Below are 23,383 nucleotides of genomic sequence, written 5' to 3'. Positions count from 1 at the left end.
GCACATACCAACAGCGCAGGGCAAGCTGCATTTTTAGAAATTGGGCCCATCTTGCCCTGAGTAACTCTGACGTGGAGGCTGCATTTAACTATTGAGTTGTAAGACAGGGCTGGAGCCATAGCATAAAAGAAGAACTGTTCCCATAAATAATGTAACAAAAGGGTAAATACGTACAAAGCAGAAATTAAATAATACAGAAACTATTTCAAACAGCTCAGCCATGACTATTGCTAGGATTCACAAGGCCCTGTTACATCCATACATCTTAGGTCTGGTTTTCAGAGCAGTGTGCCTAATTTGCATGTGCTCTTTCATGCAAATCAGGCAATTGCAGCCTAGTTAACTGGCCAGCTAACTGGACATTTACATGCCCAATTTCCTGATTTCCACATGCAGCAATTGAGCATGCAACTGTCCAGTTAGATGCTTAATCAGCCACATGTGCATGCAATTACCCAATTTGCCCACACAATTGAAGTAAGTGCGTGATAATTAGCATGTGCAAGTTAGGCACACAGCTGCATGATCATAGAGTGTGCCTGACTGCACACATGCCATTTTGAATATCTGTTCTTTGATATCTCCATGAAACAATTCAACGTGATTAAAGAATAACCAGCTATGGCATTTTATTTAAATATATCGGCCTTGATTTGCAGTAACACCAAGTGCTCAAAGTTCCAGTTGACCTCAAGGAAAGCTCTGAGAGTCAGGCCCATTGTCCCCAAAGTCAAAACAAGAGGGCAGCATGTGGGATGAGCCCCCGGTGTCTGAGGGGCACTGGGACAGGAGGGGAGGAACCACCAATTACCCCAAGCAAGGAGGGAGCGGGGAACATATGGTGCCGGTCACAGCCAGGGACTTCACTAGGCTGCAAGACAGCCCCAGAGAAGGGACCTCACCCAGCACTCTTCTGTGTTCATCGCACCGTGCAAGCATTACCGGCCAAATTGGGCCACCCTTGCTCATGCCAAGTACTGACTTACTCAGAGAAATCAGCGGGGACACCCCCAGGGAAAGGTCCTGGACGTGGCAGGGCTTGTCTGCCCAGCATACGCTGCCGCACCCACACTCCTTTAAGAAGGTTTCTTGGCCAGACATTCGTGACTAATCCAAAACCAAACAGTCCCTTCACTCACCCTTTGTCCGAGGGTTCCACAGCCGCCACTCCAGAGTCCCAGGGGTCTCCGGTGAGCCTGCTTCTGCAGCTTCCCTATCCCAGCCAGATCTGATCCCTTTCTGGAACGCTGGCCCAGGGGCCTCTGGCCCCTTGCTCCCGGGATCTACACAGCGGTTGGCTGCTCTCCCCAGGAACGGCCTGCCTCCAATCACTCCTCCCCATCCTGTACTCTGGCAGATCTTTATAGGCCCAGGTGCAGGCCTGCCCCCTTTAATAAGCTCAGCTGGGCCCCCTGCTCTGACACAGGGGTGCTGGGCCTGGTCTACTCATAGGCACCAGCTACCCTGTGACAGGTACCAACCAGCATGTGCCAGTCTACCAGAATCTGGCTGTAACCAATTAAACCCCATGGCCCCCCTACATGGGAGCTATGTTATGAGAATAGGTGGGAGGAAATTGAGAAAGGCTAAAGGCCAACCTCACTCACGCCAAGTGGTAGTTTCCTCTTCAAGTAGCTCTGCTGAAATCAGTGAGGCTACTCAAAGAATAAAGCACAACTTAGGGTGAGTAAAGGTGGCAGAATTGGACCCTAAGTCCCAGATCTTCAAAGGTATTTAGGTTTCTGACTTCCATCAAAATCAGTGGGAGTTAGGAGAAGATAAGAATGGCCATACTGGGTCAGACCAAAGCTCCATCTAGCCCAGTGTCCTGTCTTCCCACAGCGGCCAATGCCAGGTGCCCCAGAGGGAATGAATAGAACAGGGAATCATCCAGTGATCCATCCCCTGTCGCCCATTCCCAGCTTCTGGCAAACAGAGGCTAGGGACACCATCCCTGGCCATGCTGGCTAATAGCCATTGATGGACCTATCCTTCAGGATCCTACATGTCTTTGAGGATCTGGGCTTACATGACTTTCCCAAGGCCACGGGGGGGGGGGGGGGGGGGGCTATCCATATTGGGGACCCATAGGCCTGAACTTCAAATCTCCAGCTGCCTTGGTGGTGAAAGTACATTTACTGCCTTTGTGAGCACAATGCATTCAGCACCCTTTGTAGGAGTTTAGTTCTTCTTTCAAAGAAGATCACAACCCAGCGGGACAGGGAAAACAGCCAGCCTTCCCTTGCAAATGAAAATGGGGGTTTGGTGTGCAACTGGCACTGACTAGGCTGCCCCGCTCCCGAAACACCACTTCATCCCTAGATTGCGCTCATGAATAACGTGAGTCTGAATTTACCAAGCTGGAGTGATCAGCCCCCTCCAGCCTTCTATTCATTACTCCAATTAACGATCAGTCTCCTGAAAAATGGGCCAATCTGTTTCTTGGGGCGCTGCATAGAAAATCCATGAGCCAAGCCAATTAGCATCCTGGCCCTCACTGTCTAGGGAATTTAATTTAGTTTCTTGGTTGATCTAAGCACCAAAATATTGTTGTTTTGTTATGGGGCATATAATGTTTGTTAAATGAGTGGAATCCCCAAGGCCCATGTGTTGTTGATAGTTCTGCGTCCTTCCAGGCTGTGAGGGGCAATAAGGCAAAACTGCTTTGTTCCACACACATGGCTGATGTATTCTCATGACAGCCCACAGCAGCTGGACACAGGCAGAACAAACCTTTGCCACCCGGGGTGGGCGTGACAGCTTCCCTCCTAAATAGCTGCACACTTGAGCAAGCCTATTGTCTGGCCAGAAAGCATTTCAACTGCCCATTATCAGGCAGCCGCTGCACAAGAGATGCCACCTCCATGGATGGACAACCTGTCTGCAGAGCATATTGTTTGGGGACAATTAATTTGCAAATTGCCAGTTTGCAAATCTATGCATGAATTAGTGACATTACTCCCCAAGTGGCTTTATTTTTAATTATTATTATTTTTAAGGAAGCCCCATGAATAAATAGGGTAACATGCCTGGGCTCATTCTCCCAAATGTGTCGTTACCTCCTAGCAGAAGAGGAAATAGAAATATACAGAGACTGGGTAGAAGAACGCTCCTCAATGATGTCTGGGTTTCTAAGTCTCCCAGTGGAGGCTGGAATAATGGTGACACACGTTGCTCGAGAGCTTTTGCTCAGTTTGTAACATTATTTTTCTGGAGAGAAAGACGGTCTCACAGGCTCTGGTTAATTCTACATTAGTGGTATCTATCTACTGCACGCTTTGTAACGTGGCCCCCATCCTGTAACTGAACTGCACTTGAAAACGCTCATTCATTTCAACAGGACTTTCCATGTCTGGAGCAACTGATGGAGCCAATAGAGTCATGCTTCCCAATCTGTGCCATCCAATTGCCAGGCAGAACCTCTTTGGCCTGATTCTTCACTTGCTTACACCACTTTTATGCTTCTGTAGGTCCACCGAAGCCCATGGTGTTACACCAGAGTAAAACTAGTGTAACGGGAAGTGTCTACAGGGCAACTGAAGGTGCATGTAAACGACAAGGAGTCCGGAGCACCGTGAAGACGAACAGATTTATCTGGGCATCAGCTTTCGTGGGTAAAAACCCCACTTCTCCAGATGCAGGTGCACTTGCAGCTCACGCAGGCGTTTGCACGGGCCCGACTGAAAAGGGAAGCCTGGGCACAGCGGTGTGGGCATCAGTGCAGGCGGCCAGGCACCCAGCACCTACTCGTGCTGCTGAAGCTTGTGCTGCCGCCTCTACACCGCTACACTTACCCCTGCCAGCGTGGGCAAATCCAGTGCGGGTCTGTCTCCCCACGCTGCTCCAATCACGCCTCGGATCGCAGCGTAAACATGCCCCCCAGGCAGGGAATAGGGCCCGTCTTTCACACTGCATGGAGCTCGTCTCATTGAAAACAGAGCATGCAGCTGACTGGTAACGATGCAATACCAACAAGGAATGTAAATAGAGAAAGGCTCTGCCCAGAAAGTTCAACCTTGGCGTGAGGCATCTAAATTGATCGTAAAACATGTAAATAAGTGGCCAGAGTTCTCCAAGCCTTTGAAGATCTTGCCGCATAGTTAGTGTCTAAATGAGGATTTAGGTGCATAATGTCCGGCATCCAACTCTGAACGCGTTGGCTTTTGTTGCTACAGTCCGAGAACTCAGAAGGAAAAGGCCCTAGCTGGCAAGATTTCTCCCTGTTGCTGATTTTGCATGACCATGCTCGTCAGTCCCTAGCATATCATCCTATTCTAGATGTTTTATAACTCGATTCTCAATGAGAATTTCAACTAATTTACCAGGCACAGACGTAAAAGGTCCTGGTCTGTAATTCTCCAGCTCATCCCTAATGCTTTTTTAAAATAGAGATACAATTAGCTACCCCTTCAATGATCTACTGATTTTAATGAGCACTCAGCCCCTCCCTCATAAGTTCTTTCAGAACTCTTAGGTGTCCACCATCTGGGCCTGGGACTTTTTGCTTGGAAATGTGTTAGCTTGCTCCAGCCCCTCTTCCTTTGACACCTGAATCTTTGATATTATCTCATCTTTGTGACCAGAAGAGATACAGAAAAACTAGATTAGTTGGATGGACACCTAGAGCCAGATTTTCAGAGGTACTGAGGACTTGCAGTTCAGATGGAGTTACGGCTGCTAGCCCCTTCTGAAAATCAGACACCTGCTGATTTACAGGCCATAGTAGCAATCAAGCATATCAAGTTTTTGTACAGATTCCTGAAGAGCCTGGTTCCCAAGATCTCAGCAGGTGAGGCTGGCTGGTTATGAATGAGGTAATACTGCTCCCAGGTGGCTGTGGCTAATCCATAGGAGATTATTAATTATTGTTATAACATCTGGTTGTGAAATGGCGGGGGGGGGGTGATTTTGGAAAAAAAATGTTGATTTTTTTCTGATTTCCATTCCCAATGTTCAAAATTTTATCATAATTGTAAAATCTGGAAGATCTTTGCCATCTATTATCATCCCTTATTTATCACAATAGCAACTAGATGCCTCAACCATTTGGTGCCCCTTGGTGATAGGCACTGCACAGCCGTATTGTAACAAACAGGCTCTGCCCTGAAGAGCTTACATTGGTCAGGGCCAATCCTGCAAAGACTTATGCATGGGCTTCACTTGTCTGAACTGAGCATGCTCATCCAGTCTAAAGACACACTGGACACTGCTGGTTGTGAGTCAAGTTAACCGTGTGCATACGTTTTTTCAGGACCAGGGCCTTAATTTACATGTCGTGCTTTGTGAGCTTCATTCAAGGAGGCTAAGAATGTAAAGAGGCTCACAGGGAAACAGGAAACCTTTTGGCCATTCCATTGCGGACTGCAGTAAAGAGTGCTCAGGCATGGGGCTGGGGTGTGTGTTAAAACAACTTTCTTCTTCTTGTTCACAAACATTTCTTCACTGACTCCGTTCCAGCTCTCCCCTGCTTCTTTCCGGAAACACAAAGTGCATCCAGGTGCTTTACATCTGCCCTCCAAAGTGACCAAAGAGCCTCGTATGAAGAAACTCAGAAATAGAGAATCAAGTGACGCACCATCATCTTTTACACAGGCAGATTTCAGGACTCAGTGGGATACAGCCCAGGACAGAAGTAGGAAACCCAAAGTCATAGTACTCCTCCTCCAAACTCCACCCACAACCAACCTCTCCCCACTTGCCATGCCCAAATGAGAAAACACTCACCAGAGATTGTGCCGATGCTCAGACTAGCACTACCAATATCCTGGAAGGCTCCTTGGGCGTAACTCTCTCTTGTTGGGGTTCAGATGTCTTGCTGGGCTCTGCTAGGCTGCGTCTCATAAGTGGTGGTACTCAGCCCCAATGCCCACTGGAGCGGTCACTCAGAACAGATTGCACAGAGCATCACGATCTGCTCCTCCTCTCCTTTCTGACATGGTTTGACCAGCCAATAAGTAGGGAACAATGCTGACATGTAGAGGTGGGATGGGACAACTGGCTATGCGGGTGATGGTTTGGGATAGAGTTAACTCTTGGCCAAAATCACAATTCTGCAGCAAACATGTATGCCAGCACTTGCTGCAAAACTAGCCAGGATAACACGCCGTCCAGGCCATAGCACTTTACCTGGGAATTTCTGCATTAAGCCCATAATTCCGGTTTGAGATCTAGCACATCGTTTAGAAAGACACACGTACAGTCTCCATCTGAATTCACTGCATCTCTACATAAGTTGTTCCAACGGTTAGTTACCCTCGCTGTTAAAAACAGCATCTTATTTCTAGTCTGAATTTGTCCAGTTTGGGCTCTCGCTGTGCCCTTTTCCTGCAAAATTAAAGAGCTGGCTATGATCAGAAACGTTTGTCAGGGCTGGGCCATGGGTGGCCAGCATGCCCTGGTCAGCTGCTAAGTTGTGATCGGGAGACAAGGACGGGGTCAGGCGCGAGCTGGGTCAAAATGCCAGGAAGTCAGGGTCAGGCACCACGTTGCAGGTGGCAAGCAGATAGCAGAGTTGGAGTCGAGCTGGGTCAGGTTACAAGGATATTGGGGTCAGGTGCCAGGTTGCACACAGCTATCTAATAGTGAAGTTAAGGAGAAGCCAGCATCAGAAGCTGGAGCCAGTGGGGTCTGGAGCAGAGACAGGCAGGCAGTCTGTGGTGTGGCTCAGACAGCGCCCCATCATGGCTTCCTGGTTTATATACTGGTATTGGCCAAATCACTGGACTGTGAGGGGCCACCATTCAGGCCCTGTAGGGCGGTACTTACCACTGAGCTTAGCTTCACAGTCTCTTTCCATAGCTGCCTAGCCTGTAGCTCTCAGAGCACTATGGAGGTACCAGAACCCCTACAGCCCCAGGTTCTAGACCTGCAGGTTCTTACAGCTTTTCACCCCATAGGTGCTTCTAGACCAGGAACAAGTCACCTCTTAACTTTCTCTTGGATAGACTAACCAGACTGAGCTTTCAACTCTCACCATAAGGCAGGTTTTCCATACCTCAAATCATTCCCGTCGCTCTCTTCTGAACCCTTCTCGATTCGGTGGGGACCCCAAAACTGATCATGTTCCACTAATCGTCTCAGTAATGCTGTATATAGAGGTAATACCACATCCCTATGCCTACTTGATCTTCCTTTGTTTATACATCCAAAGATCACGTTCCTCTTCTTCGCTACAGCATTGTGCTAGGAACTCATGTAGTGAGTTTCTTTTCAGCATCAACACATTCCAGGAGACAATCTTCCTTCTTGGGTGGCCTACCTTGTTTGTACCTAGATGCAGGACCTTGCATTTGGCTGTATTAAAACGTATGCTTAAATGAGTCCACCTTACCAAGCAATCTGGGTCGTTCTGTAGAGCTGACCTGTCCCCATCATTCTTTACTGCTCCACCAGTTTTTGTGTTGTCTGAAAATTTTACCAGCCACGAATTTATGTTTTCTTCCAGAGCACTGCTAAAAATATTGACTGGTACTGGGCCAAGAACCAGTTCCTGAGGAACTCCCTGGAAACGCAATATGTGCCAATGAGCTTCCATTTACAGTTGCTTTTTCACATCTGGCTAAATGCAGTGCCTTGCATAATGACAGGTTTCAGAGTAACAGCCGTGTTAGTCTGTATTTGCAAAAAGAAAAGGAAGACTTGTGGCACCTTAGAGACTAACCCATTTATTTGAGCATAAGCTTTCGTGAGCTACAGCTCACTTTGCATCCGATGAAGTGAGCTGTAGCTCACGAAAGCTCATGCTCAAATAAATGGGTTAGTCTCTAAGGTGCCACAAGTCCTCCTTTTCTTTTTTCACATCTGTCCTTTATCCACATTTTAATTCATTTAATATGGGCTACACTGATTTTGTATAGCGCTCATTTTATTTATCAGAATGTTATGCAGGAAAACATCAAATTCCTTACAGAATTCTAAGTATATAATGTCAACACAATTACCTTTGTCACCCAAACTTGTAATCGCATCAACAAACCCTATCAAGTTTGTTTGACGAGACCTAATTTTCCATAAAACCATATTGGTTGGCATTAATTATGCTACCATTCTTTAATTCTTTACGGATTACATCCCATATCAGCCTTGCCATCATTTTCCCTGGGATCAATGTTGGGGGAAGCCACCTATATCTTACTGGCTCATCCTGTTCCCCCTTTTGAAGCATTGGCACATGAGCTTCCCCCCCTACCCCCCATCCAGTTCTCTGGAGCTTTCCCAGTGTTCCAGGATCTATTAAAAATCAACAAAGATAGTTCATAGAGCTCCTCAGCCAATTCTTTTACTACTCTTGGGTGCAGGTTATCTGATCCTGCTGATTTAAATGCTTATCCTCCCTAGTTGCTGATGGAATAAAAAGTATTTCCTTATCATTATAAGATACAACTACTACATCTTTCCAATTACAGAACAGAACTATTTATTGAATACTTCTGCCTTTTCTGCATTGTGAATGACAGTTTTACCAACCTTATCTAATATCAGACCTATGCCATTGCTAAAATATTTACAGAATTCCTTCTATTGTCCTAAACCCTGTTGGCCGCAGGTTTTTTGTTGGTATCTTCATCTTCCCTTGTCAGCGCTCGACATTTCCTAACTGCCAGTTTGTAACCATTGCTCTATTGACTTGAATGGAGCTAATCCAATAAACACTCACTGAGTATCTCGTGTTTCTCATCCTGCCTGTAATCTAAACGTTTCGAGGGTTTGGGCAAAGGAAACAGACAGAGCAAAGGAAGTGCTAGGGCATGTAGACAGGTTTCTATTCCCTACCCTCCCTAATGAAGGCCAGCTCCCTTCAGTCCTGGTTGTGGCACCAATGTGTTCAGAAGACTTATACCTACTTTGTTACTGACATGCAACAAAAATAATAATCGGCTGAACAGCTCGCTTATTGTCAGATGATTATGTAGCTGCATTATGCAATTTTGCATTTTTTTCACCAAAATCTCTACATTTCAATCCAGTTTGTGGTTTTATTCTGTGCCATTAACACTTTGGTATTATACAGGAGTATACTTCACACTGCAAATTCTCTGGAATTAGGATTATGCTATCAGGAAATAAATACAAATTTCTCAATTTGGCATTGTCTGTGTTGCTGGTAATCAGGAAATTGTTTGTCCTTAACCTAAAAGAGAGGATTGAATTCTTAAAAATGGGATAGAGAAAAATGCTTTTAGGATGATTTCTTTTCAATAAAAATATCATAGTCTTAAAGCTAAATAATAACAGTCTTTATGCGGCTGTTCCACGTGAAACACACCAGGGGCTAGCTCTGCTGTTGGTGTAAGTCAGGGTAGCACCGTTAATTTAACAGAGCTATTTGCAACAGCTAAGGATCTGGCCCTATTGCTTTGAAAGCGTCATCAGCTTGCTAGCAAAATCATGGAAAAGAGCATAACAGGATTTTGTAGGGGCAAATAATATTAGAGAGAAAATAAGGTGGGTTAGGGACAAGAGCGAGAGCCTGTTACATTTGCCATTCGTTAAAATTGTTTTAGATTGGAAAGTGCTCCAGTTTGGGCAAGTTGAGTCACAGCCCAACTCTAGGCTATTATGTTTATTTATTTATTCAGCATTTTTACTAGAGATGGGCTGGAATCATGACCAGTACACCTTTAATAACAAACCTCCTGATTTAATCTTCTTTAGAGCTCTGTAGGGCGTTACTAGGTATAATCTAACTCTTCCAGGTTATTGTAGACGCACTTATGGACATAAAACCTTCTTTAGGAGAATTAGGTATTTTCTCATTATGAGCACGAATATCTTTTCACTGAATGTCACCAAATTTCCATGAAAATCTGATTGACTCTCATTGACTGGTTACCTAGTGCTCTTCATTGGAATGGCTATTAAAATGAAAGATCAAAACTGTCTTGAATGAGCAGTCCTTTTGTTGCATACGACTCAGGCTTATGAAGTAATTATTCGATATAAAATAGGAATCATTCACCTGAAATATGTTCACCTTCAGAACAGACATTTGCGCTACACTTTCAGTGCAAAGATTGGAAAGATTAATTAAGTTGCTCAGTCTGATTAATTATTGGCTCCGTATGTGGAAATTTACCCATGTGATACTTGGACTCCAGGGCTGACTGAAATCTTACATTTTCCACAAGTGTCTAGATTGCACAGGCAAAACGGGCATTTGCATATCTCATTGGGCTTTCTGTTCCTCTTGCCCACATCTGAACTTTCACATAGTGAGGAAGATCCTGTGGTTAAGGCCCTGGGCTGGGCCCTAGGAGCTCTGGGTTCAAGTCCCTACTCTAACATAGATTCACCTTAGACAAGTCTTAATCTCTCTGTGCCTCAGTTCCATAGCTATAAATGAGTTAAATCATGCTCCCTTCACCTGTCCTGTCTATTTAGATTGCAAGCTCTCTGGGACAGGGACTGTCTCCTGCTGGCTGCATGTGCATAGCCTGTCATACAAACAATACAGAACATTAATAATAATAAGAAAACTAGAATAATGGTGGCAATAAAGCTTCTTTGAATCCAGTCATCAGCACCCCAAGGTATTCAGACCTTCCGAGACAGCCCATTGCTCTGTAGGAAGCCTAAAGAACTTTTTCCTTTGCTGTAGCATCCACAAAATCTTGGGCAGTGTGACCCCTTCGAGGAATGGAGTGGCTAGTGGATCTGGGTTGCTTTCTACAGCCACCAGAATGAAGCACCCCTCAGTGTAAGGAACTTGCATTCCACTTCATTGAAAAGCCTGACTCAAACTGAGATGGTTTCATTGGCTCGGAATAGAGCTGGTTGGGTTTGTTTCGGTGAATACTAAACTTGCAGCAAAATGCGTTTTTCTGGCACTGAAATTATTTGTGAATTTGGACCGAGTCTGGAGAATCGTTTCGTCTAAAAAAAAAATCACGAATGATTCTGCAAATTTGAGTTTTGGCTCCATTCTGATTTTACCACTTGGCAAAGGTGCCTGCAGCCCCGATGAGGTGGTGCTGTTTGGCGTAGGTTATAAATCAAAACGAAAACAATAACTAAATACCCAGAGTGGGAGTGGCCAGCCAGTGGCACAGAGCCAGCCATGGTGGTACTGGTGGGTGTGCGCGGGGGGCTAGCATCCGGGCTCACGTGACTGGATCTCTCAGCAGCCTGTGGCATGCTCGCGTACAAAACCTAGGACGATGGATGCTGCTTGGATGGCGTCACTTATTTCCCTTGGAGAGGTGGCAAACAGCTATGGCGGGTGAGACTCCCCTTCCCCAAGAGTCCTTGCTTATAAAAATACTGATCATCCCCCACCCCAGCCCGCGAGCACCCTTGTCTACCACCAGAAACTACCCTTACAAATTCCTGGGTAAGCCCGCCCACCTGTCTGGATAAATCTTTCCAGTTATTAACAGTCTGCCTAACGGCCTCAGCCAAGAGCAGGGTCCCATTGTGCTGGGTGCTAGATGGACACGTGCTAAGAGACGGTCCTTGTCCCAAAAAGCCTGCACGCTAAACAGGCAAAGGAAGTGCTAGCTCCATTTTACAGATGGGTACTGAGGACTGGAGAGGCTAAGTGACATCCAAGCTCTCAGCAAGAGCCTCTGGCTGATTGGGGAATCAAACCCAGTTCTTCTAACTTCGCCGCAGAACTATCCTTTCCTCTCTTTCTACCTAGCTAGGCGCCTTATCTGATCTTTGTACAGATCTGCTGCTGCTCACAAAACAGCACATAAATACCAGCTTCGCTTCACATTGCATTTTGGAACCCATTTTATTTTGTTATATATTTATTTTTTATTTGCCTGGGTTTTTCTGCACAAAATTCTCAACATAGGAATTCATGGTTGGAGCTGGCTGAAATTCCATCACACTTTATAAGCCTCCTGAATAGTGAGCATAGTTAAGCCATCTAACTTTGTAAGCATCCTACCTTTTTGAAATATGTCCCTCTTTTGAAGAATCAGAGAAAGTCCCCAAAAGGGTTAAACACTTTATTTATATGGCTTTGTTCGTTATGTTAGTGCTTTGCTTGTTCTGAGAATTAATGGAAGATAAGCTAAAAGTTCATTTATAAGAGTATTAAAGGATAATTATGATGGAGTAAATGCAGAGGGTCAAAAGGCATTATGATGAACAGACTCATAATATAGGGCTTGGGAAAATAGGCTAAATGTATTCAGCAATACAGTACCTAATATCACTCCATGAATTCCATTAGAGATGCATTTCTTTTCCCCCCTCCCTTCTTCATTTTCAGTTTTTAATTAAAAGTGCAGTGACTGGGACTTCGCTGTTCATCTACAAACGCAACACGATAAATCGATCTCAGCAACTTAAATTAAAGTTTCAGGCAGGCACAAATATGTGACCTTTTAATATCAACAAAATAATAAAAAAGATTTGGTAGGAAATCTGTTTCAATCAGATTAGAAGAGAAGTGGGTAAAGCTGATTACAAGCCCACTAAACACAGTGTTTGGGCAGTATTTGTTCAGAAACAATAGCGTTAATTCTACTTTAACAAGTATTATCTGAAAAATCAATAATTAATGGGAACCTGTTATCAGCTTGTAATTTAGCACACCGGAAAAGTGAAAGCAAGGGTGGCACCTGCTTTTACTTGACCCGTTGGGCCAATGGATTAACCGGTGACAAGAGAGTTCTATTTTTTTTTAAAGTGGCTGTGTAACAAAGTCAATTTCAGCCTAGTGTATGTCCTCTTGACACCATTAGGCTCTGTCCCATGGTTTTAACTTCTGCGTTGACAATGACTTCCCAAGGCTTTGTGTAAGGGCCAGGCCTTGTGTGGACCTGTTTCTATAACACAGGGAGAGGCTTCTTTATGAAGGCTGTGGGAAGATGACATTCCTCCCCGGTCCGCGTATGGCTGGGAAAGGCAAAAGCATTCTGGCAAAGGCACTGGGCCCCCGGGGGGAAGAGTCGTGCTGTGTCAGGTTGAGGAGCGGAGAAGGGTATGTTAACTGGCAAGCATCAGGCAGGAGGTGGAATGCTCCTTGCTACAAGGTGGCCTGTGTCCTACTCACTTAAGTGCCCTCTATTATGGCTCCTCCTTCATTTATAGGCATTGAATGGACATGCGCAAAAGCATGTGAACTGTCACATCTTCACCAACCACCTTCCCCTCCCCTGGCCACGGCAGCCCTCGCTGGGGAAGCCAACTCAGGTGACTTCTGCGCTGCATATGGTCTTGTTTGTGTTGTGTGTGTGTGTGTGTGAGTGTGTGTGTGTGCACGTTAGGAGTACTTGTGTGTGTGACTTGTCGTTGGAACAGGTCATTGTAACAGATGCCAAGCAGATAATGGGTCTGAGAACCATATACGTATGGACAGTACAGATGTTCTGGGCAGGGGAGGGCTGGGAAAGGATGCGTGTGCCTGCAGAGGAGGGGGCGGGTGGGCGTAAAAGGAACATTGCTATTTTCTAAAGCTTCTGACAGAAATAAGGACAAACCATGCATGGCAGTGACTTACAGCACGAGGCTGGTGTAAACAGCTGACCTCGCTGTGGCGAACGCATTCCAGCTGCAGCGGAGGGCCAGGTTCTGATCTCGCTACAGCAGCGCAAATCCAGAGCAATTCCACTGGCCTGAGTGGAGTTACTTCAGACTTACCGTGGCGTAACCCCAGTGTCTGTACCTGGCGAAAGAGGATGTCAGGACAGGGAATGTCAGGAAATGAAGAAGCCTGAGGTACAAAGCAAGAGCCCTTCTTGAAACTTGCAGAGATGAAAGAAAAGTGGCTACAACAAGGTTGCTCCTTGTTGCAAGGCGGGGTGTGGATGATCATGTGAAAGTCTTACATAAATTGCCACAGTTTGAGTAACTGTCAGCTACACAAAAAGCCATGATTAAAAGCTGACTGAGAAATAATGACATAATGAGTGTCACTAATAACAATTGTGACAAAGTTCCCAGCCTGTATTGGTGGGTCCCGTGCTTCCAGGCAGATTCAATGGCCTCAGAAACTCGCTCAGGCCCCCAGTGTGACCTCCCTTTCTCAAGGGTCACAGCCTACCGAGCTACTTTCCTCACGGCCAGTCTGGGAGGTGGAATACCCCACAGTCTCTGCTGCTCCTTTGAGCTCAGGAGGCGCAGTTCAGCCTCCCGCCTGGACCAAGGCCTGCTTCCCCTCTCAAGGGGGTCTCTGTAGAGCAGGGGGGAACCCGGGCCCACCCTCTACTCTGGGTTCCAGCCCAGGGACCCTCACGGTAGCAGCTGTTGGCGGCTTCCCCTTCATCCCTGGAGCTGCTTCAATTCCTTGGGTCACTTCCCCATGGTCCCCTTTTGCTAGCTTCCCCCTTACCTCAGGCTTCAGCAACACTTCCTCTCCTCTAGCTCCTTTCACCAGGGCTTCCCTGAGAGAACTGGAAAGGAGAGCTTTTAAACAGAATAAGAGGGACCTTGATTGGTTCCAGCTGTGTCCATTAGCCTAAGGGCCTTAACTGCTTAATTGGCGTCAGGTATCTTAATTGGCCTGGAGTAGCCTGTGTTTTGCTATCCAGGGAACAGGGACCTGCTCGTTCTGAAGGCTTAAATACCCAGCGCTCAAAAGGACCACGCTCTTACATTCGTCTGGTCTGAGTCTCTCACCCAATGAATCGACGAGAACCATCGGTATGGTCCAGTGAGTCCGGAGACCCGGATTTTATTCCCAGCTCTGCCAGCAACCTGCTGGGTGACCTCAGGCAAGTCACTTTGTCTGTTTGGACACTAAACTAGTTGGGGCAGGGACTCTCTGCTACTGTGGGTGTGTCAACACTGCAGTCAGAGGTGTGAGTGCAGCAGACATAGACACCCCCAGCGAGCTGTGATCCAGCTCAAGCCAATAAGAATAGCAGTGAAGCCATGGTAGGACAAGCTAACCACTTGAGTACATCCCAGGGACCCAGGTGGGCTTGTACAGCTCCTGCTGCTGCAGCTAGCGAGATCAGAGCTCACTCCGGGCTGTCTGCACATGCTGCAGTCACACCTCAGATTGCAGTGTAGACATGACTGGTGTGAATGCCCTTGCAGTGTTTAGTGCCATGGGGCCTGAGCTCCGTTCGGGAGCTGAGGTTCTACTGAAATCCTGCTTCTAAACAATGGTTAATACAATCAGTTGCAGACATTGCAACTTCACTTAGTCACAGAGGTATAACAGGATCCCTGCTTTAAAAGCCATTTAAACATGCTGTCAGATGTTTTTTTCATGTGAAAGTGATGGTGCCTTTCCCTTAATTGGAAGTATTGTTTAGACACAGGCTGGCGTTAGGACACAGCACGCAGATTGTGCTGTGATGTGGGTTTCTTGACAATCAGTGACACTAGAGGCTTTCAGCAAAAAGAACAGATTGAAGACAGATTGTGTGGATGAAGGAGTGTAGTGCGACATAGATGGGGAGTGGCTTCAGAGATGACATTTAATCATTCAACATTAACACAAGGCATCTGTCACCATACTCAGCAGTGATGGGGCTGCACTGCAAAACAATATGTTCGGGAGCTCCTAATCACTTCCAAAACACGACTTTTGCAGAGAGTTCTTTTAATGGCTGGCACAAATCCTTATATTTTATTATAGCAATCCTGACCAAATCCTGCAATAAATGGAGTTTTTATTAATGTGCAGCTGTTAAATGAAAAAAAAATAAAACTCACAAATAAAAATGAATCCCCGAATAATCAGGCTGATCCCGAACAGTAAGAACAAGCAGTCAAAGTAAATACTTAAAGCTTTTTATTAATATTTAAAAATATGGCTGTGGGGGTGGGGTGTTGGGGTTTTTTTTTGCAATGGCTCAATTATATTTTCAGCAGTAAGATAAAAGGAGCTAAATTCAGGCTACCTTTTCTGCCCATGTTTGAGTTGGGAAAGAGGCAGGCAGGAATGAAACCATGATGAGAGGGGTCACCGTCAGTGCATTTTTAGTGCAATTACCTCCCATATCTACTGAAGGGAATAGTCTGCAGTGGGGGCAGAAGATTGGCATTGGGCTAAAGGCTTGCACGCTCTCTGGAGCAGGGATGGTCTTTTTGCTCTGTTTGTACAGCATCTCGCACAGTGAGGTTTTGGTCCGTGACTAGGACTCCAGGTGCTACCGTATCACAAATAATAAATAATATGGGTAGATGGATATGGGTTCCAAATTAGAGCTTGTCGGGTTTGTTCTTGTGAAAAATTTCAATGAAAACAAAAGTTTTTATTAACACTTTTCTTACAAATTTTTGGGGTTTTTGTTGAAAGCCCAAAAATGCAAAATTTGAAAACCCCCACATTTAATAGAAATCAGAAATGTCTGTTTTGACAAAAAAGCCTGAAAAAACCTAAACCACATTTTGAAAGAAAAATTAGACAAGCTGTATTCACAGTACTACGTGTTGAAGGGTGGAGTGTGCAGCTATTTAAGGGGAAAATATGATGTCTAGCAGGAGTCAGTCTGCAATGAGCCAGCCTAAAGTAATGTGCATTGAGTTGTGGGTCGCTGTTTTAGGGAGCAGCCTGTTTTGTCTCTCTCTGTTTTGGGTTCTTGTGTGTTATCGGTCCGAATTCTAAGAAATATAGTTATGTTACCCTGCAGCTTCCAACAAGAGTATTTTGTGTTTCTAACAAGTTCTCTGTGTGTATGCCATGAACATAACACCTCACCTGGTTAGAAACCAGATCTTGAACCAACTGAAATTAATGAATCTCTTTCCACTGTCTTCAGTGGCTTTTGGATCATGCAGGAGGAATATTAGCATTCCATTTAAAATAGCCAATTCTTCGTGACACATGAAGAAAAATCTCTGCTGTCAGAGCGAGTATCCATAAATGGCCAGGCTGCTTTTGTGTAATTAACATAGAAAGAACTTCATTCCAAATACCCCACTTCCACGGTGTTACAGAAAGTGGAAATGCAGGGACCCTGGAAAAGAGCTGGGAGGACATACTCATGGACCCAGTGTTTTTAAGGACACCTTGAGCATGTTTAATTGATGTGACAGAGACTTATATGGCTCAATTCCAAACCTCTGTCACACCCTTTGGCAAGGTTACTAGAAATGATGGGCCAGATCTTCAGCTGCTGTAACTCATCTGAGAACAGACCCTATTTTGTATGAACGGTTGGCATCCTTTGGTAGGCTCTCTATAATTGTTCCGTATTGAGGATTTTTCTTTTCCTCTTTTCAGCTTCTTTGGGAAAGTATGTTCAAGGTCAAAGCAAAGAAAACCTGGGTTTTTGAGTCCTTTTTCCCCAATGGGAACAGTTGCACAGAGGTCTCTTTTCCCCCTCATATTCACAAAAAATGGGTTGATCTGGGACTACCTTATGACCGGAAGTGCCCATAAATAATTCCTGCATTAGAGCCCAGTGCTGCCCCCTCCCCCCACACACAGATACCTTTGCTCTGGTTAATATCTCCCATGAAGTCAAGAACCACAGTGATAAAAGTGATTCGCATGGCTGTTTGCAGGATTGGGTCCTAAATACTTAACTCAGCTTTAAGGATTTGTGGGGGATAGTATTTTTTAAGGCATGTTTTCCTGAGAATAGCATCACAGCATTGACCAGTTAGTTTTGGGTAATTCTTAGCAGCACCCTCTTTGAGAATGATAGGCAAGATGGGTCTGCCCAACAGAGCAGACAAAATCCCTAGTCTAGCCATGATCTTTAAAATTCACACAGGTTTACAGGTACATATTCTATTGGAGTGTCTCTCTTCATTCAGTGACCGCAAAGCCTCCAGAAGCAGAAGACAACTGTGACAGTTTCATCTTTGGCATCAAGAAACCCGTCAGCATGGGTAGACCGTCCACTTGAGACTTTGAATCAGCAGCCTGTTGGAATGCATAAGATAAAAATTAGATCTGATCCCAAGCCCATTGAAGTCAATGAAAAGGCTCCCATCAATTTCTGTGGTCTTTGGATCAAGCCTTTAATGTATTGTCCATAGAACTGAAAGCAGGAACCTCATAAAACAAGAACACATTAGGATACTGCTCAGGAAATGGGCATAGCCACCTGGATTATTTGTTCTGATTAAATTAAAGTTTAGATTATAACGTCTTTGGGGCAGGAAAGGTGCCTCCCTCTAGGTTCTCTTAAAACAACTTGTACATTTGATGGCATGATATAAATAATAGGTTTCTTTTAAAATGGTTCAGATGCCAAGGTGAGGAGCACATGATACAAATCGTACATCTAGAGAGACGGAGAGACCAATTCTCACTGATGGTAAAAAATCTCTTTTCATGAAACTGCAGAACACTTTGGAAGTTTGTCTTGATGTTTATTTTGTTTTGGAGGGGTGAAAATGGAAAGGCAGCTTTCTGAAACAGGAGACAGCTAGCTCTCTGGCCTTGTTGGAATACCACATGAGGCCTTGGTTTGTCCAAAAGGAAATCTGAAAGAAATGTTCTTTAAAGAAATCTTTAAACATACCTTGGGCCCCAGCTTGTATCTGTAGCACCCAGAAATCAGGCCCCATTTTGCTAGGTGCTGTACAAATACAGAACAAAGAGATGGTCCCTGCTACAAAGAGCTTACAATCCAACACTGCACTTATCTGTGACACTCTGAGTTCTTTCCAAAACCTGAAGAAGAGTTCAGTGTATCCCAAAGCTTGTCTTTCTCTCTCTCACCATCAGAAGCTGGTCCAATAAACACATGACCTCACCCACCTTGTGTCTCTAATATCCTGGGACCAACATGGCTACAATAACACTGCAAACAACAATGGAAGATACGGAATTGTGCTGTCTGAAATGGAAACTTCACAACACGAAGAAAAAGCAAGCAAAACTTAACAGCGATGTCTACTTCCTGATCAAATGCAAGAAACAAACCATCATCTCCAGAAGACGCACCATCTATGACCCTCTGACCACTACATTCCATTCCAAATATGCTGAACAGCTCTGTAGAAGGACATTGGAAGGAGAAAAAAAATCTGGCAACATACCTGGAGACCATAAAAGAAACCCCAAAGAACTATCGAAAAACCCTGATGACAGCCATCCAACTCAAAAACAAAAGATAGAATCAACTTCAACAACTCCACAACCCACAGAACACCACTTCCGGGAGAAACCCTGGTGCTAGGACCCTCAATGGACAATGCACTACACCCCGACACCATCAGTTTACCAAGAGTACCCCTAACTGGAGTAGAGTTATCTGTACTCCCCAAGGGATTGAGCTTCTGCCCCACCACAGAACCTGATACCGCACTAACATGTGAAGAATTCTTTCTATGACTCCACTTCAAAGAATTGTTTCACAACAATGATGACACTCCCATAATTACCACATCCCCACCAACAGTCGGTGCCCCACAGTGGGAAAAACCACACACTTGATTCGTACATCGATTGCTTCAGGAAAAAAACGGACGGTGAAATCCTTAACGCACATCTCACCCACTGCAATCTCTCCACTGACAAAAGGACAGCCAGACAGTCGCTAAAATCAAACCACGAGAGGGCGATCAAACCAGCAGACAAAAGGGGTGCCAGAGTAGCTCTCAACCATGATGACTATGTCAGCGAAGGCAACTGACAGCTCCCTGATACCACCTTCTATGAAGAACTCAAAGAAGACCCCACACCACAATTCACCCAGGAATTTAGGGATATCACCAAATCCTTCCCCAAACTCCAGGAGAAACATTACAAGCTCATCCCCCATGAACCCATCCCAGGGATCTTCTACGTACTTCCCAAGATACACCAGCGAGGGAACCCAGGCAGACCCATCGGATCTGGCCATGGCACTGACTGAAGGAATGTCAGGACTCCAAGAAACCCACCTCAAACTACTCACCACACAAAGGGCCAGCTGCCTCCAGGACACAACTGGCTTCCTCCAGAAACCCCACAACATCAACAACCTCCCTCAGAACACCACCCTGGATGTCACCTCCCTACACGCCAACATCCTCACAATGACGGCATCACTGCCTGTCTCAAGCATGTACAAGGCAACGGACAACCCTCAGATCTCCACCCTAAACACATCACCAAACTCGTCCGTTTCATCCTCACCCAGAACAACTTTACATTCCACAACAAACACTTTGTCCAAACCACGCAAACAGCCCCGCGTCCTAGGATGGTTCCCCAATACGCCAACCTCTTCCTGGGCCACTCTGAGGACGAATTTCTGGACAAACGCACCATAAAACTAATGATAAACCTGAGATACTTCTATGATATTTTCATCCTCTGGACAGACGACCTACACCCCCTCATAGATTTCCACCAGAACTTCAACAACCACCTCCCATCCATCAAACTCTTTCCAGATCATTCCGGCACCAGCATCAACTTTCTGGATACTCTGATTAGCTTCAACAATGGAATCCTACAGACAGCTATATACAAGAAACCCACAGATCACCACACGTATTTACACAGATACAGTAACTACCCCAAACACAGTAAGAAGTCTGTTATCTACTGCCCGGTCTTTAAGAACCACAGAACATGCTCCAAGGAGAAAGTCAAGGATACGTATCTTAACACACTTCAAAGCACCTTCACCAGACAAGGACATTACACCAGAGAAGCAGATCGTGGAATGGACCATCCAAAAACCCTGAGAGAACCTACTTCAATACAGGAAAAAAATAACCCTCTGACCACACACCCCTGCTTGTCACCTACCACCCCACACTGGAGCCCATATGGGGTATCATTGAACAATTACACACCCTCAACACACCTTTCAAGGTCAGTGGATCCTACACATGCCAATCACAACTTTTAATGTACCTCTTCCAATAACAACTCTAAATGCCCCAATAACAACTATGTGGGTGCAACCAGACAATCACTGCGCTCTCACATGAACTCACACAGACAAAAAACACCCTACCACCCATGGGCAAACCATTTTTACAAAAGGATCATTCCCTACCTGACCTCTCAGGCCTCGTCCTCAAAGGAAACCAGCACAACACTTTTGAAAGACAAGCCTGGGAGCTTAAATTCATAATTTTGCTAGACACTAAAAATTATGGTCTTAATAAAGACACTGGATTTATGGTTTATTACAACAATCAATGACCTGCTAATCCCTCTCTTTTGTTCTATGACTGCAGATATGTGTTAACTACTTGTGCTAAACAATCTGTCCCCCCCTGTATTATTTAGCTGTGACACTTAGTGTACCTTTCCCAGCCCTGAAGAAGAGCTCTGTGCAGCTGGAAAGCTTGTCTCTCTCACCAGCAGGAATTGGTCTAGTAAGAGATATTACCCCACCCACCTTGTGTCTCCAATATCCTGGGATCAGCAGGGCTACAACACTGCAAACATAAAAGGCACGAGCGTTCTCAGTCCCTGGTGGACAACTGAAATAGACTGGGCTGTTTTTTGACTAGGGACAGAGGAGACCACAACTTCAGTTGCTCCTAGGTCTGCTGCAATACACATTTCGCAAGTTCGGTAGTCACAGAAAGGCTGATATTAATTCAAGATCTGGCACTCTGCAACCACCCAGACACTTACTTAGCATGAGAGAGTTTGGGGGAAATTGTTGTTTTGCAGGGGAAAAAAAAACAACCCACTCTGCTCAGAAGCGATGCCTGATATTGTTTGTTATTGATCAATGCATCTTCCCGTGTGGAAAAACCTCATTACCACCAGAGCTCAGTCATTCTTTCCCCTGGAACGGCTCCTGGTGTGTTGGGGAAGGGTTGGATAATTGCCTTCTTTCTCAGGTTCTTTCTGGAGGGCGCCTCCCCAGCATTACGCCGGCCTGCGACACACTGCATGCTGCACATGCTTTGTGCTTTTCTTGTGTTTCCCCTGCCCCCAACAGAAACATTTTCTTTGCTGCACAAATGAGCACTCCATGACTGCATGGGTAACACAGGGTTCCTCATTATGCCTTCCTTTGCGGGTAAAGAAACAGAGAAGGGATCGTTTAAAAAGGGAGGAAATAATAGGGTCTGGGCGGCCACCTAGAAGGGAGAAACCTAAGTAACCCTCTGAGGCCCCAGCCCGTTCTTGAGACTCTGCTGCTCATATGTGAAAGGCAGCAATACCTGTGTGTAGATACAAGCAACAAATTCCTAAGAGAGGGTGGTGATCCTGTGGGACAATTTACACAGGGAAGTGGTGGGTTCATCACTTGGAGTTTTTAGACCAAAACTGGACGTCTTTCTAAAAAAGATACTGTAGCTCACCCAGAAGCTTGATGCCGGATTCACTGGGGAAGTTCTCTGGCCTGTGTTATGCAGGAGGTCAGGCTAGATGGTTATAATGGTCCCTGTGGACTTACAAGCTGTGGATCTATACTCGTGTTGCAGGGGTTTTGTATAAAACACTGTGAAAGGGAATGCACACCGTGTACTGATACCCAGCTCTGGGCAATGTGAAAACATTCTTCATTGGATTATTCATTGCCATTGAGAGAAGGGCCATGGAGTTATTAGGCACTTTACTGGACACTCTCTGAAATGATCCAAGTGTGGTTACTCTCCACAACACTATGTCACAGCCAGATAATGGGCAGCCAGGCCTAGTAGTCAGAGTCAGAGCCCACAATCCTGAGACAGGAGTCAGGTATAGGAAGATCAGAAGCAGGAGACAAATGGGAGATCAGAACCATGAGTCAGGAACCAGAGCCAGGATAGCAGGGGGTCAGAGGCAGGAAATAAACCGGAGCCTTGGAACCACAAGTGAGATGCCAGGAGTCAAGGAGGGTCAGGAGGCCAGGAAATCAGGCAGCAGGGGCAGGAGGCACAAGGCACACAGACCAGAGCAGGGTGGGGCCCTGTTGTCCTGTTCCTGCTGCTGGCTTAAGTAGGACCTGTGCGCCAATCACCTGCTCTGGGACTCTGCCAATCCTACCTCGGGGCAGAGCTATATCACAGGGCTGGGCCTCATGGATTCCGGGTAAGTCATAGCTGTGGGCTGCCATGCAGAGGGTTGGAGCGTGGTTGCTCCCAGCGTCCCTGTGGACCTGGGTCCAAGATCTGTGGGTCATGACAGCTAGAGTAAGGTGGAGCTATCGACCGTCCCGTGCAGGGATACCCAGACTGAGGCTCATGACCCGCAAGTGGCTCTTTAGTGTTGCTCTTTGTAGCGCATGATATTAAAACACTGTGTGATTTAATTATTAACCCATCTATTAACCAATCAGAAGGCTTTTACTAGGTTATTAACCAATTGTAGTTGACAAAAGAATACTACTGGGTCAGTCATTTTGTTGTGAGGATAATAAATACATAAAAACTAAAGATTTCCCCTGTCACAGTGTTTAAATATGAACAGATAGCACTGTAGGAACTGGAACAAGGAATCCATGCTGCTGTGGGTAATGCAGATTGTTAATTTGGCTCCTGGACCACTCAGGTGTGAGTGTCACCAGTCTAGTGGAGGTAACCCAGGCCCCGTGTGACTGCACTGTCTGTCACACACCAGAGGAACAGGGGTAAC

The 23,383-nt window shown here is 45.6% G+C and overlaps 1 long non-coding RNA gene across 1 annotated transcript in view; it reads right to left on the bottom strand.

The window, feature by feature from the left end:
• Positions 1–17,110: 17,110 nt before the first annotated feature.
• The window catches only part of LOC142071471 (uncharacterized), a 39,510-nt gene continuing 33,237 nt past the window's right edge, over positions 17,111–23,383 (bottom strand). The window contains exon 2 of the long non-coding RNA XR_012667505.1: positions 17,111–17,779. This is a non-coding gene — a long non-coding RNA (uncharacterized LOC142071471). The remainder of the gene's footprint in view (positions 17,780–23,383) is intronic.

Source organism: Caretta caretta, chromosome 3 (assembly GCF_965140235.1).
Source record: "Caretta caretta isolate rCarCar2 chromosome 3, rCarCar1.hap1, whole genome shotgun sequence".
In the NCBI taxonomy this organism is placed as follows: Eukaryota; Metazoa; Chordata; order Testudines; family Cheloniidae; genus Caretta; species Caretta caretta.
Note: the sequence above shows the minus strand (reverse complement) of the source record. Positions and strands in the feature narration are given on the sequence as shown.